This window comes from Mesoplodon mirus (genome assembly GCF_964341445.2).
Source record: "Mesoplodon mirus genome assembly, chromosome: 6".
Taxonomy (NCBI): Eukaryota; Metazoa; Chordata; class Mammalia; order Artiodactyla; family Ziphiidae; genus Mesoplodon; species Mesoplodon mirus.
Genome location: NC_138982.1, coordinates 105,435,005 through 105,457,133, shown reverse-complemented (window position 1 = coordinate 105,457,133; position 22,129 = coordinate 105,435,005). Strand labels below are relative to the sequence as shown.

At 36.0% G+C, this 22,129-nt stretch overlaps 1 protein-coding gene and 1 pseudogene across 3 annotated transcripts in view; one reads left to right on the top strand and one right to left on the bottom strand.

Annotated features, from left to right (window-relative positions):
- Window positions 1-22,129, top strand: part of EPHA3 (EPH receptor A3) — a gene marked incomplete at both ends in the record, with an annotated part of 362,616 nt that overhangs the window by 256,831 nt on the left and 83,656 nt on the right. The window lies entirely within an intron of this gene.
- Window positions 3,430-14,042, bottom strand: LOC309806545 (myosin light chain 5-like; annotated as a pseudogene). Its single transcript has 3 exons — window positions 13,959-14,042; window positions 9,457-9,553; window positions 3,430-3,778 (listed from the first exon to the last, which is right to left on the bottom strand). The product of its transcript is annotated as a myosin light chain 5-like (transcript).

The following is a 22,129-nucleotide window of genomic DNA, read 5'->3' as shown; positions in this document are numbered from 1 at the left end:
GAACCACAGATGTTCAGTACATGATATATTTATTTTTTACCCCAGTGGCCCTTATAAAAAGGGCTAGAAGATTGGCTTATAACAAGTCAACTAATGACATGATATAGAGAGGCCCCTGGTTCAGTGGCTGTTATTACAGCTGTGTCCCATTACATATTAGATACCTAGAACATGGTTGCATTCCGAATGGCATTTATCTTTTGAATTTCAAACATTCCTGCCATAAATAAGGATTTTATGCTTTTCAAAAATGTTTCACAGTTTAGTCTAGGGAATACTGAAAGGTTGCTTTTACTTAATGAAATTCCCCCTTTAAGGGTTCCTGAAGCTAAGATGAGCATTTTTTGAGCACTCACCTCTGCAGACCTGTGTCATTTTCCTCTCTGCCAAGTCCTTGCTATTCCCTTAACCTGGAGAGGTGATAATAACTTGAGTTTCACAAAACCAGCAGTGTGGAGACCATATGAGAGTTGGCCTTTGATCATGGTTTAATAATTCTCTTTGTTATTTTTTCCAACAAGAGATAGCTGAATCTATCATAGAATGATGACATATCTTAGTGGTACAGGAAAAGCAAGATTTTTATATGTACTTTGTTCCCAAAACAAATACTATGTTTTAAATATATTCTAAGTGAAAGTGTGAAGAGTGAGGACCCCTCCTTCTCCAGGGTCCTGATTATATTGTGAAGGAGCTAGAGATTCCTGCATTTAAAGCATAATAGTATAAAACCTAAAAAACAGTTATGTGAGATGACCCCACTCCAGAAATAATAACCACAATTATTCCTTTCAAAAATAATTATAATGATCCATCTCATCTTTTCAAAGTGGGACTAGCTGCTATTAATCAAGTGTATGTTCCTTTCTTTTTGAGATGTGCATGTCTCCTATCTTGAGGAATGGACCATGTAAGGAAGGAAATTCATTATGTGTGTCCTTGATTCAGGGAGAAACTCCGTCATTTTCCTTTTGTTCTCCAAATAATTGTTGGGATGGTGGGAGATTAGCCAGGATAGTTATTGCTGGTGTAGCAACTGCTGCCTAGGAGCAAGCTCTGTTCCACCTCGATGGAAAGAAAGCAGCTGCCTTTCTACTGCAGTTGGTACAAGGCAGCTGCTTTTATTGTCTATATTTCTTTATAGGGTCTCTCATCCTAGCTGTAGTCACCTGCACACAGCCTACAGGTTTTTTTTTTTAGTCACAAAGGCTACAACCAGTAAGCTTTATATGACCTCTGTAATGAACAATGCAGAAAGTGGAGTGGAAAGACATTTTCCTGGAACACTGAATAAAGAGTGAACATGCATGTATGTGTGTGGGGTGGGAAGGTGTTGGGAGGAGGGGCAAGGGGAAAGTGCTTGGTATGTGTGATTGAGTGTTTGTGAAAAGCACCAGATTGACAGATGGCAGGATGTACACAACATGGGAGGGATGGCAGCGGAAACTCATCAGCCTTTGTTCTGCAAAGAATCACCACCAGAATATAAACCAAAAATATGCCAAATGTATGAAGTTTTACATTTGTTCACAGTTTAAAGAAAATATGCTCATTGACTGGGATTGTATTTATTAACACAAAGTAAAATTTTAGTCTGGTGTCATTTCAGTCTCTGTTTTCCTCCTCAAGTTTTAATAAGAGGATTTATACAAGTCCAAACTGCCGGGAGATTTTAAGATGGTTGGCTGTAGCATCAAATAAAACAGTTCTATCAGTTTATCCTAAATAAAGCTACGTATCTATCTTTGCTTTTTTACATAATTTTTGATCTTAGAAGTATTTTTGGACAGGATTTATTGAATTATATTAGACCCCGTATTAGTCAAGTTGACCAAAGAAAGAGAACCAATAGGATGTGTGTCTATCTGTTTATCTATCTATCTATCTTTCTATCTATCTATCTATCTAGAAAGAGAAAGAGAGTGATTTCTTTTATAGAATTGGTTCACATGATTGTGAGGGCTGACAAGTCCACAATCTGCAGGGTAGTCTGGCAGGTTGGAGACCCAGGGAAGAGTTGATATTGCAGCTGAGTCTGAAGGCAGTCTGGAGGCAGAATTCCCTCTCTCAAGGGAAATACCTCAGTCTTTTTCAAAGGCCTTAAAGTGATTGAATGAGACCCAGCCACATTGTGGAATGCTATCTGCTTTCCTTAAATCTACTGATTTAAATGTTAATCTCATTTGAAAAACACCTTCAGAGTGACTTCTAGACTAGCTACGTTGATACATAAAATTAACCATTATACTCCCCCGTGGCAGTGGTGTGTGTGTCTGTGTGTGTGTGTGTGTGTGTGTGTGTGTGTGTGATTGCTATCTTTCTTTTGAATAAATATCTAGACCATACATTTAAGGGAAATGCCAGGATAAGTTGTTACACAGAAAATAATAATCTTTGAATTTCACCCACTGACCATATTGAAATTCTCTTTTGGTTAATTTCAATTCTACTTTGGGTGTCTTTTCTTAGGTTTTCCTTGGAATGCAATACCTAATGCATGAGATGTTCCCTCCCCCAATCCTATCCCAAATAGGTTGAGTTTCAAGACCTCCTTTGGTTGACCACTTATCAATAGCAATGTAATTTGTAGAAAAGGCACATTATACTGTTTTTTATTGGTAAATATTTTTACAGCAACATTTTACTTTTGGAGCTCACTTTCTCATGTGCCTCTTTTGGATAGAATTTCAGGGACAGTGTCTGGCTTTATGAGACACACATCTTCTCTTTAGCCTTTGAGGGACATCTCTATGTCCAAGACAGTGTTGTGATTGCCACTAGCACCACTCAGAGGGCTTGTTTGTCATCTTTGGGTAGTGATATCAATGAAAAACCTCAGCTCAGTGATTTTTAAGCATGAAATTGTTTAAAAAATTACTCGGAAGCATTTTCAACACACCAATATGTACCCACTTCAAGCCAATCTTATAGGCTCAAAGCCTCTGAAATTAAGTGTGGGTATGCCTAGCACTCTAAAGCTGAACCTGATCCGCAAGCACTTGGAAGTTCTTGGAAAGAAACTGTTTTCACAACTGCAAGGCTTCGAACAGATAGAAAATCCACAGCCCTCTCACATTTGTTGTTTCTACTCAGCTTGAGTTTAGATGATGTGCTTGGCCTGAGACCAAGCATGTTGAATTTGTCGAAATAGCATCTTGTTCTCAAAAGACAACGCATTTTTCTAGACTTTATGCAAATGTAAAAGGTTGTCATTATTTTGTCAATATGTCTTGAATCCATTTAATTCTGAAGAATTTTAATGGAATCAAAATTTGAATTAATTAGTGTTATTATTGCTTTCTTCTGCATTTCAGTCTTTGCTGCTTTTAAAAAGTTTTCTTTAAATTCATTTCATAAAGTGACTGCACTTTTTTTTTGTGGGTTTGCGTTTATTGAACTGGCCATGGCCCAGGGGGGTAGGGGTACCCCTCACTCCTCCTCCCCGTGGGTGAGCACGTAGCTCAGTGCCTTGTAGTCCAGGTTGCCTGCAGCGTTGATGGTGGAGAACTGGAACATCTGGTCAACTAGTCCTTGTTGATGCTGCCTTTGCCGTCAGAGTCCAGCATCTTGAATGCATTGAGGATGGTCTCCTCAGCATCCGTGCCGCTCAGCTTCTCCCCAAACATGTTCAGGAACATGGTGAAGTTGATCGGCCCCGAGGCCTCCCTGAGCATGGCGTCCAGCTCCTCGTCCTTGAGGTTGGTTTTGCCCAGGGAGACGTAGGTGTCCTTCAGGTCCTCCTTGTCAATGAAGCCATCTTGGTTCTGGTCTGACTGCACTTTTATAACAATAAAATCTTTTATCTATTCAATTTAATCCCCAAAATATTTATTGAGTACTATAATGTAACTAACACTGTGATATGTATTAGGGGCATACAATGATAATTAATACATGCTTGCAGTCTTCAAGAAATTTATAATTACTTTGACACTTAATCAAATAAATATAATTTGTTCAATCAAAATGCATCAGGATAAAAAAAGGGATGATCATTTCCAGTTTGGGAATTGAGGAAGATTTTATTGAAGAGGTAAGGTTTGAGGTGGACAATCGAAAGATAGATAAGGACTTAATAGGTGCAAAAGGGAGCAAAAACTTTAAGGACTGAGAAAGAAAGCAGAGAGGCCGGAGAGGTAATTGTCTCTTCAGGCAAGTACAGTCAGTTTAAGTGTAGGAGAGGAGAAGGCTGAGTGGGGGGTGGAAATGTGGTTTGAGGTCTGCACTATTCCAGGGGGATTCAGTTTGACTGAAACAGACACACACTCACTCACCTGCATTTCCAGACATATTTAAACAAAGATACAGAATTTAAGTGAAGTAGCAACATAGATGGACCTGGAGATTATTACACTAGGTGAAGTCAGACAAAAACAGATATCATATGATATCGCTTATAGGTGGACTCTGAAAAAAAAGATGCAAATAAAATTCTTTACAAAACAGAAATAGACCCACAGACATAGAAAAGAAACTTATGGTTACCAAAGGAGAATGGGAGGGATAAATTAGGAGGAGGATATTAACATATACACACTACTATATATAAAACAGATAATCAACAAAGACCTACTGTGTAGTACAGGGAGCTATACTCATATTTTGTAATAACCGATAAGAGAAAAGAATCTGAAAAAGAACATACATATATATGAACATATATCTATATATATAAAAGAATCACTGTGCTGAAAAAGAACATATAAAACTAAATCACTGTGCTGTACACCTGAAACTAACACAAAATTGTAAATCTACTATACTTCAATTTTTAAAAAGTGATGTAAAGGAGCCATAGACACAAGAGCAGAGACACCATATCTTGGCTCAGCTTTACTCCTGGTCTTCTAGAATCCTGATAGGGTAACAGCCTTAGGTGACTGTGTAGCAAAGGTCCTGCCAGACTTGGAAACACACACTAATCTTGCTGTACCCCTGCTTTTTAATACTCAGTTCTGTATTTTGCATTCTGGAGAAAAGCACCAAAAATTGTGCTCTTCAGTTTAGGGGAATATTTACAAATATTGAACCCCTTTTGGTTCCTGAACCAGTTCAGCAACAAGACCAATAGACAGAGGGAAATGGGGGCCAAAGCGGAGACAGTCTTCCAGTGTCTTTGAACAGTATCTTCGCTTCCTTCTTTCTTTGGCGTAGAAGGCCCATCTCCCTGAGGATCCTGCCGTGTAACTTCTTGCATGTCAAGCATGCATGGGAATTTTTCTCCATCTTATATGTAGTGGCACTCGTGTATGTTATAGATGGTTTGGGACGGGGTGGAGAGAAAGGCAGGTAGATTTAATGGGGGAGAATGTTATGATCTGACCTTTGATTTAGGGAAAGAAAGAAAGTTGCAAGGGACAGCAAGTAACAAACTAACAATAACCCAAAAGAGAGGTAGCAAGGTCTAAACTAAATTTAAGAAAAGGAGGAAGATGACCTTTTAAGAGATTAAAACCAGAATGTATGAATTGAGCAGGTGTGAATTAAAGAGCAATGGTGAGTTGCAGCTCACTCAAACGTGAAAATAATCTAAATAAGTGTGGCGATAAAGCATGGTGAAGCCTTTGATCAAGATCAAAAGAGGAAAAACATGATAAGAGCATCTTAGAATTGATGGAATAAGGCAACATATAGGTTGTTCATCCAAATGGTCATACAACTTTAAGCGGTTGCCTATTAAAGTCTGATTCTTGGGAAGGAACTTAAATATGAGTCGTATATTTGGAACTCATGAGAGTTGAAAAGGAGTCAATATAGAGTATAGAATTTTTTGTTAAAATATAGGGCCAAAGATAAGATCTTGGGAACTGCAGCAAATAGCTTCGAGCATAAGCAAAAGGGCCAGCTTTGGAATCCAAGCTCAGACTTTAGGAAATAATCATATGCAACTGTAACTTATGAAATCTTATTCTCTTTCCTCCACCACCTCTTTTAATCCTCCTCAAAAAATATAAGCTTTCTGAAGGCAGGGAGTTTTTGCCCACTTGTGTTCATTGGTGCATTGTTGATGTATTTCCTCGGAGCTTGAAATGTAGTGGGTGTTTAATAAATGTCTAGCAAATGGCTCTATAGTCAGTTATGCCCTGTTGATTCCACCAGAACAACTCTCTCCTTATTTCTATGACATCCTTTCTGTCTTCACTGATATTTCTAACTTCAGGTTCTCATCATTTTTCATCTGGAGTATTACAGTAACCACTAGTCTGGAGTTGCTCTTCTACCTCATTTGTTTTATAAAGCATCTTCAATCCGAGTGCTTATCTGTGGCTTACGAAGTTCCCCATGACCTGCTCCATGCCTACTTGCCATTTAATACCTTTCCAGTTTATGCTCTATGAATACAATATCTTATCATCTTCATAAACTCTCTACAATTTCATGCCATTTCAAACATGTTAACTATTTCCACTTACAGGAAATTCTGTTTTCCTTCTTCACCCAATGCTGTAACTCCTCAAAAGCAGGCACTGGGTCTTATCCATGTTTGCTGAACTGTAATGAAATCATGGCAGGATTAATCTTATTGAATACCATTTTGATCATGTTGCTTACTTGTTCTAAAAGCTTTAATGGCTCCCCATAATAGAGGGAAAAAAGTCAAACTTCTTAGCCTGGAAATTAAGACCTTTCACATGTAGGCTTCACGTAAATCTCCAACCATAATCAAAAACAAATTTAACTCTTTCTTATTCTCCAGGAAGTTTTGCAGATTTGGTGACCTTCACCTAAAATACACTAATCCAATATTTATGTAGCCAAATGTCTTCCATCCTGCAAAGCCCAGATTAAATGCCAGCACCTCCATTAATTTTCTCTAATTCTTCTCAGCTAGCAGTAATTGTGCTTTCCTCTGAACTCCCATAGCACTACATTATCAGTTATCTGCATCTCTTATGGTGCTCTTCTATTCTAATTTACATTAGACTGACATTTTATATGCATTTAATTTTTCCTACTGTACTCTAAGTTCCTCAAGGGCATGATCCAGGCACGGCTCACATTTGTCTCTTTCATAGTGGCTAGATTCATCCTCATCCAAATTGGTAGTTTTAGATACTTTTTAAGTGAAAGAGATACAAGAAGAAGGGAGGGATGAGCAGAGGATTTAAATACCAGAGGTTTCACAGAAGTAGATCAGAATACACAAGCTACTACTGTTGGTAGTTGGGGATGTACCCGACCACTTGAGACAATTTAGAGTGAAATTTGGAGACAGAATTTGGATTGCAAACGTTAAAGTACATACCATGTGGCAGGCACTATGCTAATTGTGTTCTGTGTATTATTTAATTCAATCTTCATTAGGAAAAAACCCCTATAAAATAGAAACTCTTATTTTCCCAGGTTTTTGTTTGTTTGTTTGTTTGTTTTTTGCGGTACGCGGGCCTCTCACTGTTGCGGCCTCTCCCGTTGCAGAGCACAGGCTCCGGACGCGCAGGCTCAGAGGCCATGGCTCATGGGCCCAGCCGCTCTGCGGCATGTGGGATCCTCCCGGACTGGGGCACGAACCCGTGTCCCCTGCCTCGGCAGGTGGACTCCCAACCACTGCGCCACCAGGGAACCCCCCAGTTTTTTAGTGGAGGAAACTGAGAAAAGCACGTTAAGCAACATACTTAAGTTCACACAGATGTTGCTGAATCATGATTTGAACTCAAGTAATCTGACAGCAGTGTCTGCATTCTTAACCACCACTTTCCCCTCTACTGAAGCATGCCACTGAAGGGAAGAAGAATATGGTTTAGCAATGTAATGGCAAGGTCAGCAGGGCTTTTGAGGATTCAAGTAATTGTAAGAAGGAATGGAATCAATGGCAGGTATTAGTCATGAAACGAAGTAGGTAAAACCTGTTTCTCTCAACATGAGGAGGAAAGAAGAAGAGATAGGTGAATCTAGAAAGTCACTTTGCCTGAAACAGATCATGAACTGAATTGGATCGGGATTAAGAAGTTGCTAAATCACAGAATAAAAATGTGATGTGCCCTTTCAAACTGATACCACTGCTGTTCATCTCCTTTGTGTATCTAGACAAAACCTCTGCAACTCACTAGTGGGTATAAAGTAAGAAAATAACAGAACTACCAAGGAATTAAGTAAGCCAGTATGGAAATTTTATTACATCTGCTCTTGAACTGTATGAAAATAAATGTTTCAAGGTAGTCAGTTCTCTGTAAAATCAGTTTTTGTGCAGGTACAGCTCTGTTCTGAAAAAAACATTCATGATAGTTGTTCACATATTTTTTTATTCCAGTGATATTTTTGTTGTTGTTACTTGTTTCTGGCTAATGATTTTAAGACATTGTGATCTGTATTATGGCCACAATTGTCATAGCCTCCTACTTATGCACATTTAAACAAAATTTCTTCTATCTGTTCTCATGTCTTTAAGTTTTCCTGGAAGATTAGCTTCCTTAATTATTTAATGAAGAGGACCTTAATTAACATTCTCTTCTTGTACTCATTGTACAGGAATCTTATTTTCCTAGGCCCACTTCTACCCGCTAAACTGAGAAACAGTTCATAAGTTAAGAGGAAGTGTGAGCTGGTAACTTATCAAGGAGATGTGTGGAGTTTCCCTAAATACTGTCAGCCAGTATCTTCTCTAGTTCAGTAATCTACAGCTATGCAGTCTGACACATTCAGAATTTTTAGGGGAAATCTGTTGATGGGCAGAATTTGTTCTAGTCTATGTTCTTGTATTTAGTTTATTGTAAAAAGTGCAGTGATATGAAAGGAAAAAAAGAAGACTGAAATTGACAAGTAGCAAAATTTCAAGACTGGGAAAGAAATGTCTTTTGTGAAAACTTTTTATATCCTGGACAACCTTAATTACCTATGTTGAAGAGAAGCAGTGTTTAAATAATTCAACGTTTGAAGAATTACTAGAATGTGTCTGGTGGTGGGCTTTAGTATCACCTTCACTGTTTCTACAGCACAATTCTCTATGATTCACTTTTAGCCAGGGAAGTTATCTAAAAGCTTTGTTCAATTCTAAAAATGTAAAACCATGGTGATGTGGAGAGATAGGAAAGAAAATGTTACCACAAGTTTCTGCATAATTAATAATCAATCTGTTCTGAAAGATTTAAATCAAATTGGGATTGACTTTTGCCCACCTTAAAACCAAAGATCTATCCATCTGAAGTTTTTGGATCAGTCAGCCCCAGCAGACTCTGCAAATAAGAAGACAGGGTGTATCAATAGAAGTTCCTAAGACAACTCATAACTTCACTAGTCATGACCTAGAACTTGAACAGGCCTGATATACAAATTTGGTCCTGAATGGCTCTATACTATGATGGAGCATGTTGACTTATTTCTGGCAGTCCCCCTGTCGCCCTCATGCTTAGGCTCAAGCTTCTGTATTCCAAGATATTTTTTTAAAAAGAAAAAAAAAGCCCAAACTATACAACAGCTTTTATTCATATCTAACACAGACTTTTTATTTCTTCTAATTACAAAGAGCTGATCCATTGGCATATATGCCACTTCCAGGAATGCTCTTAACCACTTCATCAGGCTTGGCACTGTCTAGATGTTGGTTTTGAGTGCCAACCTACAAAAGAGAAGGAAAATCACAAAAGAGAAAATTAACAAGTGTGCACAGTTCCAAAATTTGTTCTACAAATGTGTTTTAAATCAAATGAATCATCCTTTGGCACAAGCTATTCACTTTATAGTCATTCATTTGAAAGGCTTAGTCTCTGTCTCCTGAAGACTGTGTTAAGCATTATTACTGATGAATGAGACAGTTACTTTAAATCATAAATAAAACAAATAGAATAATTTAACATTTGACTCTAAGAAGAAGGTATGTTATCTCAGTTTGCACTGGCAATATATTTTAAAGAGAAGTATTCAGAAAATCAGTTTGAACCACAAAAGGATCAAGGATGTGTCTGCATAGAACTGCTGCAAGAAAAAGTAATTTGATCCAACAAATGCATCTTGATTAAGAAAATATGTGGTACTCCAAAATATTTTATCACTTTGCTTTTCTAGTCTTTTCACTACATAAAAGTGGTTTCAATTCTTATTCTTGTAACTTTCTAATTTGATTAAAGGTCTCTGGCACTAAATAGAATTTATGTTGAGTACTATTTATATTTATTCTTGAAATCAACTTTTTAAATTAATGTCAAGTCTTTGGAAGGTTAAAGACTTACAAAGGTAAATAGTATTAACCCTCTAAGAGATAAATCGGGCTTTTCTTTTTGTCCATCTCATTTAATCTTTACTTTTAAAGAAATTTTGTAGCTCATTTATAACTTCTTCAAGACTATTTTTTAAATTGGCTCCTTAGACAAGATAAAAACTTAACAAATGTGTGTAGTATTTTCTCCATTGTATGTAGATATCTGTAAGTAAGTTTTGTATTTCTACATCTCTGCCTAACATCTGTCTTACCTTACAAAACAAAACTTTGGGAGTAGTAATTGTAAAATGGCAGTGTTATTTCAGAATGTTCTTATAGCAGCAAGTGGGAACTGAGGAAGTAAGAACAAAAAAGATTTCTGTGTGAGCCCACTTGTCTCAATTCCTATGTGACAGGTGTCTCTTCTGGTGAAGCCTGCTAGACAGTGGGATACCCAGGACATCATCACCCTGCTATGAATGAGTCTCTCCCAGAGGGGACTTACTTATCTGCCTCTTTCTCTGATTCCTACTGGACTCTAATTTTCACTCACCATGTGAATTGACAGGAAAGATTTATTCAGAGATATATTTTACCTCACTTTCAATCCAAGTACACGCTTCTGTTTGTGGGCTTCTGTAACATGTTACCCCAACATAAAACTAAACTGAGTTCTGTAAGGCTTTGAGAGGTGTAGGATGGAGAAGGTGTCATTCCTTGGTTTTATTCATCCTGGATTCAAGAATGTAACTCTAAGATGAGATAGTCATTCAGTGCAATTATTATGATATGTGTATCATATATAGTACTATATATAATAAATGTCAGGATCTATTAAGACAGCAAAAAGATTTTTTTAAAATTAGTTTCCAAAATAAAAGGTAAAATATATACAGTTATACATACTATACACACACACACACACACACACATGCACACACATTTAGTTAAATATAAGATGTTCAGCAAGGTATTTTTCAGTTGCTTGGAAACTGGCAAATAAAATCACAAAATAGGACAAAAATTCATAATCAAATACCACAATCAATACCACAATCAAAAAGAACTGCAAACAGTTGGGACCAGATTTCTTGAAGGTCTTTTAAATGACTCAAAATGGGTCCCTGCAATGTTGAGACCTACAGAGTCCTCTGAAAAAGTCACGAGTGCCTGTAGGAAGCCAGCACACAATTCCAATGTCTGGTATCAGCCAAGAAAACAGTGGACTCAATAAATACAGTGCAATTGTGTGCACAGTAAGTATAAACTTTATCATTTTTCCACAGTCTCTACACAGTGCCCCCAACATCAGAAGAGAGAAAGAAGGAATAAAAGTGCGAAGTTTTTTCTCTCTCACCCAGGATATTGATGTTTTATAATGGTGTACACTGGGCATTAATAACTGAAAGTTAACAGGAAGCTATGAGATATTCTAGCAATGTTATCAAAGAACAGGAAATCAAGTTTCAGCAGATCAGAGGAGCTCTGTTCTCTGTATTCCATTTAAAAAAATGTCATGGGTCTGGTGTGCATTGTGATGCCTACTTCCTGTTTGAGGGTCCATTGTCATGATGCATCTTGGTATTTTCCTATGAATATCCAAGAATGGCTAAATAACAAAACACCTCTGCTTTTCTAACTTGGGAATCCTATATTCTGAGCATAGAAGGACAGGATTAAAAAAAAACACACACACAACAAAACAAAAAAACTAACCATTTGGTCCAAAAGAGTCACCTCTACCTAGAGTAGATAGAAAAGTAGAGGTCTAATTGAACAAAAATGATGCCATTAAAGTTCTATGTAACACCACAAACCATCGTTTTATCCCACTGTAGCAACTGTAGTCCTCTTACTCAAGTAATTTCTAATATCTGTGTTATAACTTCCAACTCTCAGGAGTGAGTTTGAGGCATTGATGGTGTATGTATATGTGTGTGTGTATGTTAGCTCTGGGTAACCGCACCTGTTATATCTGTTTGTGTGTCTGTGTTTGGTTTCCCTAAACAAAGACCCAGTGGATACCAAGACTTTCTAATGACAGTATTTGCTATTAACTAGAATAGAAACAAACTGTGTAAATGTCTTGAAAATCTGAATAGAGTTCAAGATGGTCTCAGCTCTCATCAATATTCTGAGTATCTTCAGAGACCCAAGGTGTCTTAGTTTGTCTTCTTCTAGAAGCCTTAGTTTGGCTTCTTCTACAGGTAGGGGTGTATGAAAATAAAACAGGGAAAGGAAGGCAACCTATGAAGGGTCAGGTATTGGTCAAGTTACCCTGTCGAAGACTGGAATTTAATTCTGCTGCTGAACAGTGAGAGTCAGTGTAGAACATTTGCTTCAGAGTTATGCCATTCAACAGAAGATAAGGCATCTAGGTATAAATATCCAAGCTTTATCTGTTCTTGACTGAGGCTGTCCCAAGGATGAGAACTAATTGAAGGAGTATTAATTCTTAGCACTTCCAGCCTGAAGTGCTTGGGCAGAGCTGAGTCCGATGGCCAAAGAAAGCCCTCAGTCAAATGGAGTGAAATTCTGGCAGCTTGAAATAGGAAAGTTACCCTACAATAGTAAATTCCAAAGGGATACTGTTGGGACACCAAGAAAATATGCTTATTAGGTATTGAATGGTTTGGAGTACTTCAGATCAGCTAGCCTTTAACTGAGATGATAGGTTCCATATGCATATAGGGGAACAGAAGGTATCAGATAGTAATTTGTAAAGAAACCCAATTCTAGTGATGAGAATGTTTTCCATCTCCATAAAGGTTGGCTCCACCTCCACCTTTTACATTGCTTTAGCCATTGTATACTGCTTTAACCATTCCATCATACCTGACAGGTGATAGAAACACAGCCTGTCTGGAATGAAATCATTTTATGATATTTAATGATTTTTACTAAAGTATTAATTAAATATATGCAAAAAAAGGAACATGTAAAATAGTATTTATTACATTATTCATTTAGGAAGGACCTTAGAACCATGATAAGGAGAGCTGTAATGCTAACTAGGATTGTTGCTTTATTAAATGATATATAAAATTCTGCTGTCTCAAGTGTCTTTCTAGAGGAATGACTTGAATATTTCTTTAGTCTTATTCCAGTAGAGAAAGAGAAAAGAGTATGGGATTAAATACTAGTCACTACTTCTTTTAAAAAATGTACTTTTATAGAAGATAAATTTTATCTTCTATAAAATTTAAATAGAAATTATCGCATTGCTTATATTACGAAGTGTAACTGGAAAGTATGAATGGTAAAATTGAAATGAGAGAAGTTTGTGAAAATGAATGTGCGTACCACAATTTGCTAATGTTTTAGTTGAGTGTCTTAATATTTTTAATTCTAGTTTTCCTTTGTTTTTGGAAATCAGAAAAATTCCCATCTTTTAAGATTGCTGTTAGAATTAAATAAAATAATGTGTGAATCTAATATATAAAAGTATCAGTAATTGAGCTTTACATAGGGTACGTGTACATGTATATATACATATATATGCTAGTAGATATATAATATATTGAGTGTACATATGAATAAGTCTTTTTGTGTTGGATTTTTTAAAACTAGTACATTCAGGTTTTACATTTCATCAGTTTTCTTCCATTCCATATCAACTATGGGTATATAGTTTTCTCACTGGTTTTGGATCTGATGATTCATATGATTTAAATAATTTGTGTTCAAATTTCATAAAATATTTGTATCCATCAGTTTTTTGTGGTTTTATGCTCATATTTAATAATACAAACATAGTCTCCTCTATATTGCCTGTTTTCCACTGATATTTGGGTTAAAATGTGTTGCTTTAAGATTTCACAGTTACCAATAAAGTTGACATTAAGTATTCAGTTGCTAGTTTTTGCAGCAGCCACTCTTGGGATAGTTTGTCATCAATGTGATTCGTCATTTCCTTACTTGAACATTGCTAGTTAGCAATTTGTAGTTCATAGAGCCTTTTAATTTGTCTTCAGAAAAATGACTTTGAACATGTTATTTTGTTAAATTATAGATGTTAACTGAATAAATTCTTTGGTTGCATGTTTTCTTTATACAATCACTTGATTGTTTCCTATAAAACCCTGCTGACTTTTCATGGAATGTGTTGGAAAATTTTTCTCACAATTTTCCTTCTGTGTCTGTCTTTCTGGTAGTCGCTTCCCTTATTATAAGCTTAATTGCTATGGATTTTGCAATAAGGACATGCTCATTATTTTGTTGTTCAAAACTTGTTTTACTTGGGTTGATTTTTTTTTTTCGTATCTGATTTCAGGATCCACCATTTCACAAGAAAGCTAGTGGTAAATTACCTAAAGCACTTCCCAACCTATGGCTGTACATTTAAAAACAATATGAATGAAGAGAACACAAACATTTTATTATGTGTAATTGCCTATGCACTGGATGCTTTATATTGAACACAAATGTTAATGGAATATTTATTCCACATGTACCTATTTGCAAATTCTATACATTGTTTAGAACCCAGCGTCTGGTCTTAGAGGATTCTTATTTCAGGATCCCTTTTCAGAGGATTAAACCAAGCCAATAGAGCCCCAAATCAGTTTGACAGTCAGTTATTTCTAAGGTTAACAAAGAGTAAAAGTACCAAACTTTAGCCATTCAGGAAAGCAAGATGTGTACATAGATCCGTAAACGCATATATGAAAACCAACTGTGAGTCCCCCTAGAATGTAACAGGGGTAGGAAAACTCAGTCACGTTTGGAGAATGGACTGCCAGATTTCACAACCTCAAGTTTGCTTTGCCTCTAGCATTTTTCCCTCATTTTTTTCTTTTTTTTCCTAGCTAGGTGCATTTTGAAGTAAATTTAACTTGAAAAGCATGTTTCTAAAGCTAAACCACAGACTGTGCAATGTGAATAATAATGATCCTTGGCTTATTGTTTTTCAATTCTAGAAGAAATCTGACAGACCAGGCCAGTTATCCTGTCTGTATAATAATTCATACAGGTTTTTTTTTTCAACAAACAAGTCTGAAAATTAGATAAAATATATAGAGCACAGTAAAAAAAAAAAAAAAAAAGTTCAAAATCATTCAAAGCCATGCAATTAATTTAACCACCTCTCAATTCTGGTAAATAATGTATACTTTTAACTTCAGGTTATTCTTTTTTTCTTTTTTGTATAAGTTTATTGAGGTATATATTACATTTCATGAAATCTACCCACTTCAAATATACAATTCAATAATCTTCAGTAATTTTACTGACTGATGCAACTGTCACCATAAATCAGTTTTAGAAGATTTTTATGCCCTCCAAAAAGTAATGATGATGAACTCATCACTGCATTTTTAACTAGTTTTTAAATATAATTCTAAGTTGAGTCTTTACATTGAATTTATTTTTTCATAAATAAAACTCAACACAAAGTGACTTAAGTTCAGTTCACAAGCTTGGGAATGAATGTTTAGAATTTTTCCACACCTCAGTTAAAATGAAATATCTCTCCTCTAAAATCTGAAGTTTATGCAGCATTGTCTGAGAACTGTTCTATGTAGACTAAAGACAATTTTTTTGTCAGCTATTGGGAATTAGAAATGCAGGAACCCAAGTATAAACATTGAAATGAAAGCCAAACTCTTAAAAGAAACAAGTATTATTATATTTGTATCTGCATAATTTCTTTTTTGCTTTTTTTATGCAATCCAAAAATGGAACAACTTAAGGCTATTTTTTCTAATGTGATAAAATTTTTATGGGGCATGTAAAAATTAATCTGCTCCAGCTCTCAAAATTCTAAGGTCAATTATGTGAAGTTTGCATAATTGTAAAACTATGTATTGATGAATTTTCCTTATTTGGATGGACTTGAGAATTAGTATTACTCCAAAATTCATGGCTAGCTAAAAAGGTATTTGACAAAAATTCTTTAGATAAATTAATCCTGTGCCTGGAACTAAAGAGGTCAGGCCACAGGCATCATGGAAATTAAACAGCAGGTAGTCTGCCTCTGCAATTTCCTCTTTGTTTTCTGCTTAAAGTTTTAAAAATCTCTGTTTGTGGGGAATGAAATATTATTTAGGGCAACTAAATGTTTGTATTTCTTAATCAAGTGATAGGGGACAAAGAATGAAGGAATTTGCTTGGGAAGTGTCTTAGTAAGTGCAAGCGTGAGCAATGCAAATTTTATAGCCAAAAGAGAAATTTTACAGGCATAATTGCTTTTGGAGACTCTGTAAGTCTCTGTTGATGTGCATTTTGTTTCTATAAATATGCAAAACACTCAAATTGGCATATTCCCCACCTGCATCTTACAGACAGCTAGACTACAAAAATTAATAAACACAGCCTCTTTTTAGTAATTAAATTTTAATTGATCAGGGGTTTGGGATGATGCAGAAGTGAATATTAGGATTCATGTAATAGTTAAGTGTATTTAGCCTTTTAGTAGTTAAATTTTAATTGATCAGGGGTTTGGGATGATGCAGAAGTGAATATTAGGATTCATGTAATAGTTAAGTGTATTTAGCCTTTTCCTATTACTTAAAATTTTTTCAGGTGACTTCTTTTGAATTAACAAATAAAGACTATTATGTTAAGAGTGTATCTATGTTATAAATAAGTTCCTAGCATAAAAGCAACATGGAAGTAGGGCTACTCAGAAAGATGGTTTTATTGTCATCAAAACATTTTACATTCTATATAATGACCCATCAAAAATGTTCTCTTTTCTGGAATACTCCCTTTTCCCATTTTTTTCAAGCCAATGAGAATTTCTGTATGTAAGCAAATTGGATAGCTCTGAGTTAATTCGAAAATCTGATTTCCAAATGTTTGACCAGACTTTGCAGATTTCCTGTTATGGGGGGTTTGGGCTTTTACTTCCCTAAAGGAAGGGATCAACCTACATGATTTCTAAAAAGGACCTCCTTCCCCGCTTCAGTTAGTCTCTGTTACACTCAAGGTAGAATTGCTAGGCATACACAAGCCATATAGGTCAGGCCTATACAAGCCATATGCTAAGCAGAATTTCTCAACATTTTTTTCTGCTTCCACACACAGGATCAATACTATTTAGATGCAACATATACTTCTATGGTGTACATTTATGGGGGGATAATGCATTATAAAAATTCATGATTCATACAACAGTGAAGAGTAAAGTAATGGTTGCTCACTCATGGATGTGATACTTATAAGGACAATTGTCATTCCTTCAGGAATAAATCAATTTCTCACTCAACCAAGAACATATATAAGTGAGAGTGAAGTTATTGTAGGACTGGACTTGATTTTACACAAAGGCATGCATGCATAAATCTGTGTGTGTGTGTATGTGTTTCAAATTTCAGTACCTCAGTTAAAGTTAGCTATTTATTACCTGTGACACAAACCCCAACTAATCCTACTGCAAGAGTGTTTATATGTGGTGCCTTAAAGAATTCTGGACGGACACACTGTGATATCATTTTCTCTGTCTTCTTTTCTTTTCTTACTTATAAAAATGAAAGGATCCAGCAAAGAATGAACAAAATTATTTACCTTGGGCCTCAACGAAACCAACTAGGAGCAGGCTCAGATAAGGATGTCAGCTTAGGATTTAGTGTCTAGTATCTAACTAACAACGAAGTTTGACTAAAATCATGGATTTAATGAGCAGAGATACTGGTGTCCAACAGGTAGAAAGCCTATAATTGCAGAAGTACCTCTCCCTTAAATAGCATAATAGGTTAAAAATGTGTTTTATCAAAGCTTCCACGGGTAGATTTTAAACCTGAGTGTTGGTTAAACATCAAAGACAGTGCATCATAGCAGTTTCTGGGTTTGAATAAAGTAAGAAAAAAATAATTACTGCAAGACTGTGTGCATACCAGGTATTTCCTGAGATACCTCATTACCTATCTGTCAAGAAGAGGTCTTTAATTTGTTTGAAAAAACATCTAGATGCTATTCCACTACAGTGATTATTTTAAAATGTAATTTTTATTATTATTCAGGTATGGTAAGTCCAGCAGGTTAAGGAAATAATTGCTATTGAAAAGGTAGTTTGTTATTTACAGTCCCCAAGAGGAAGGGGCACGTCATACCTTGGAGGACCACACAGAGAAGCACCAGGGTCAGTCAGGAGGTAGAGAGAGCAAGGAAAAAGCATGAGCAAGAGCCTTTACTGTGGTTTTGTAAGAAAGGCAAGGCAAGGGGAGATAAGGTAAGTATACTTAGGATTGGCTAGTTTGAATAATTTCAGCAGTAGACTGTGAGGTATAAGGACTTTCTCTAGTTGTCTGGTACTTGGTTTTAGGATGATTGGGGCAGAGGAATATTTCCTGGTAGAGCATAAGAGCCAGATGGAGAAGGTAATGTGTTGATTAGTTTGCAGTATGAGAGGCACACTCTTGGGCTAGTCTCTGCCATTTCTAGGAATTGGCTAACCCTGGGAGAGGCAACCTATCCCTGGTCAGCAAGGCTCCAGATGCCAGAGCATAAAGAATATAGAAAATATAGTTAATAGTGTGACATATCAATATTAAGACCTAATTATGCAAATCATATATTTTACTTCTTTTTAAATTGAGGTAACATTTATATATAGTGAATTGTCTTAACTGTAAGGAAAATTAAATGACTTTTAATAAACATATCTACCCCTGTGAAAATACAGAATATTTCTATCAGTGTCACCTTTCCTTTTATAGTTATAATTTGTGAATAAAAGTTTGATTTACTTAAGACCAGTATATATTTTGTCTATTTTCTAAATATAACATACATAATACATTGTAAATGTTTTCTCCTTTCTGTTCTGCTTGAACACATGAACCAAACAGCCCAAGACCCAAGAGGGTAGCCTTTCAGACTAGTTTTCTTGCCATTATCTGTAAAGAGGAAGCTGGGTCAACGGCAGTCCTCTTTTGCTCCAAAGGTGCGTTAAAGTTGTATAAAGTTGTAAGTTGTATAAAGTTGTAAAGTCCACTGCTGCACATAATTAGAAGGCAGCAGGCTGCTTGTCAGAAGCTCCACAGAGAATACCACCAGAGTCCAGATTTAGTCCCTTCTGTCCTGTGCTGGAACGTGGCCACTCTACTCCTGAAGGACTCTTGAGTCAGAACAGACATACTACCTCAGCAATCCTTTGAAACAAACAAACAAAACCTCACACTGTGGTTAGCCTAGTTCTTGTCTGAGGCTTTCTCTTCATTCATCTGGTCTTGACCTTGTACCATCACCCTTTTCCCCATCACATCCCTATTATCTGTATTCAACAGCTGCTCCTCTCACTCTTTGGAGACATCTATACTAAAATAATTTTGCCTGTACTAAATGTTGTATATCATTTGATTTTGCCCAAGATTTCATATTTAGTATTTAAACTTGGATTATTAACTTCGGTTTTGAAGTTTCTACTCTATTGTCTTTATTGTGTGGAAGCTGCTGAATTAAGACAACAAGCTTACCATCCTACATTGGTTAGGAACTTGGGATATTAAAATCCTATCAAAGCAGATTTTCTAAATAGAATAACTAGGAAGCTTATCCAAGAAGAACTTTGAAAAATTCAGGATTAAGACATATTGCTATTCCCAAAGCCAAGTTGTATCTTCTGGAAATTTTAAGATATTTAGAAATCTTATGAAGTGAGGAATTTCTCAGACAACTTTCGGCTCTCTGGGAGGGAAGATTCTATCCTTTTCATGTATATTATCTCTGGAATGCACTTTTCTAAATCTAGGCTCAGGCCTTAGAAGTGTGAAGTGTGGATTTTCAGAAATAATGTAAAGAATATTGCATAGTTTAAAATAATGCATGCAGAGCTAAATGTCTATCTGTCTAGGAATTCTGAGAGTACTTTATGCTTCATGTGTAATCAATGAAGGAAAAGAATTCCCTAGATGTAATTTAATTTTAGTTGTCTTGTGTTAAAAGACAGCTAGACCCTCCAGCAGCATCACATTATCTGTGTAAATAGAGAACATTAGGCTAAACACACACACACACACACACACACACATTTAGATGAATAACCACCTGCCATTTTCATTGCCTTGTACATGCATTAAGTCCTTGATTAGGGCTCACTGGACTCGGAGACTACAGGCATGTTGAGAGTACTCATGGTTCTTTGAAGGACTTAAAGAGAAGAATATTGTAGAATACCTCAGCAAATCCAAGGAACATTTTTTTTTCTAAAATGTACTGATGCTATAAATGTATATAATGTCTCCAGGAATCTCAATATTTTATGACAGGTTTGCTGGTATGCTGCATTTTTCAAAGACAACTAGTTTTAAAAGAAATCTTTATTTGCTCTACTTTCTGTTATTTCCTACCTACAAGATTTTTTTATTTTAGACTTAACTCTTAGTGGGTGATAAAACCCTTAAAAATAGCTGTGTGTAAATATTAACCTCTTTCACAGTGAAGAATTATATCTAGAAACCTATGATTACCCCCCATAGATTTTCAAAGCCATATTACGTATGGAGATTATAGAAAATATATATACTGGTCTCTGTCTCCTGGTCCTGGCACAGAGCTACTAAAACTCACAATTTTCTAAGTGATAAGAATACTAGGAACATCTTTTGTCCTTTTGTCTTCTACCCCAGTTCCTAACACCATGCACCTGAAGCTCTTGTAATTTCTTGGGTGATACGAGTGTCTTTTGTTCTAATGAGGTGACTCTGGGTGGGCTCCTGAATGTCTTCTGGAGGAGGACTGCTCACCAGAAAGACCAAGCCTTTATTAGAAGCCTGGAATTTTCAGCCCACCCCATTCCCTTGATAAGGGGGAAGGGCTGAAAATGGAGTTAATGACCTATCATGCCTACGTGATGAAGCTTCCATAAAAATCCAATGGTATGGGGTTAGGAGATCTTCCAGGTCAGTGAACACACCCCAACTCCACAGAGACAGAAGCTCCTGAACTTAGGAGCCTCGTAGACCTTGCCCTATGTCTCTTCATCTGGCTGTTCTTCTGTACCCTTTATCATATTCTTTAATAAACTGGTAAACTTGTTTCCCTGAGTTCTGTGACCACTCTAGCAAATTAATTGAACCAGAGCAGAGGGTCATGGGAACCTCCAATTTGTAGCCAGGTCACACAGAAATTGTGGGTAACCTGGGAAGCTTCTAATTGTGATTAGCATCTGAGGTGAGGGGCAGTGATGTGAGATTCAGCCTTTAATGTGTGGAATATTACACTGTTTGCAAGTAGATAGTGTCAAAATTTAATTGTAGGAAACCAAATCAGAATTGATTAGTGTGGAGAAACCTACACATTTGCTGACCAGAAGTGTCAGAAGTGTGATAAGTATGGTAATAGTGTGAGAGTAAAGGAGAGGAAGAACTAGATTTTTTAAAAACAACGTATTGAAGATTGATCCGATTGTAAGAGGATATTGAATGATATGAAAAGAAGGAGAACTTAATGTTAAAGATCAATTGAAAAATGAAAAACAGCATCTCTTTTGATGAATTCATGTAATAAACATCTATGAAATGAACCCTTCTATTACTACTGTTTTCTTTCTCTTTTATTACTCCATGCTGAGATGGGAATTAGATTATATATTTTAACTGTATTCTCCACTCTTTAAAACTACTCTGGGGTATTCAAATTTTAATAATGAAAATTTTAAAGATTTTAGAAATTTAGAACTAAGAAGCCTAAAATTTTGACAAGAATTTTCCCCTCTGGAGAGATCTTGCTCAAAATTTACTTTCAATGTATACGTTTTAGAATGTTTTTCTCCCAGCACTATTGATTCAGTTTAGAAAATTATTTTTCTCTTTACTATATAAAATAAATGATATAATTTTATAGAAAAAGGTATCTCTGTTTAACATCTTATAATTTTCACTTTTGTTTGAATTTTATTATTTTAATAATAAATCAGGAGTTAAATAGGATTATCTTTCAAAGGAACTAGTCACAAAATATATTGTACATTTTTTTGCAAAGCTAACCAAACTGAATAAATAGATTTATGTACAGTTGGTGTGATGCTAGACACTAAAGACTCTGAGGAACTTACAA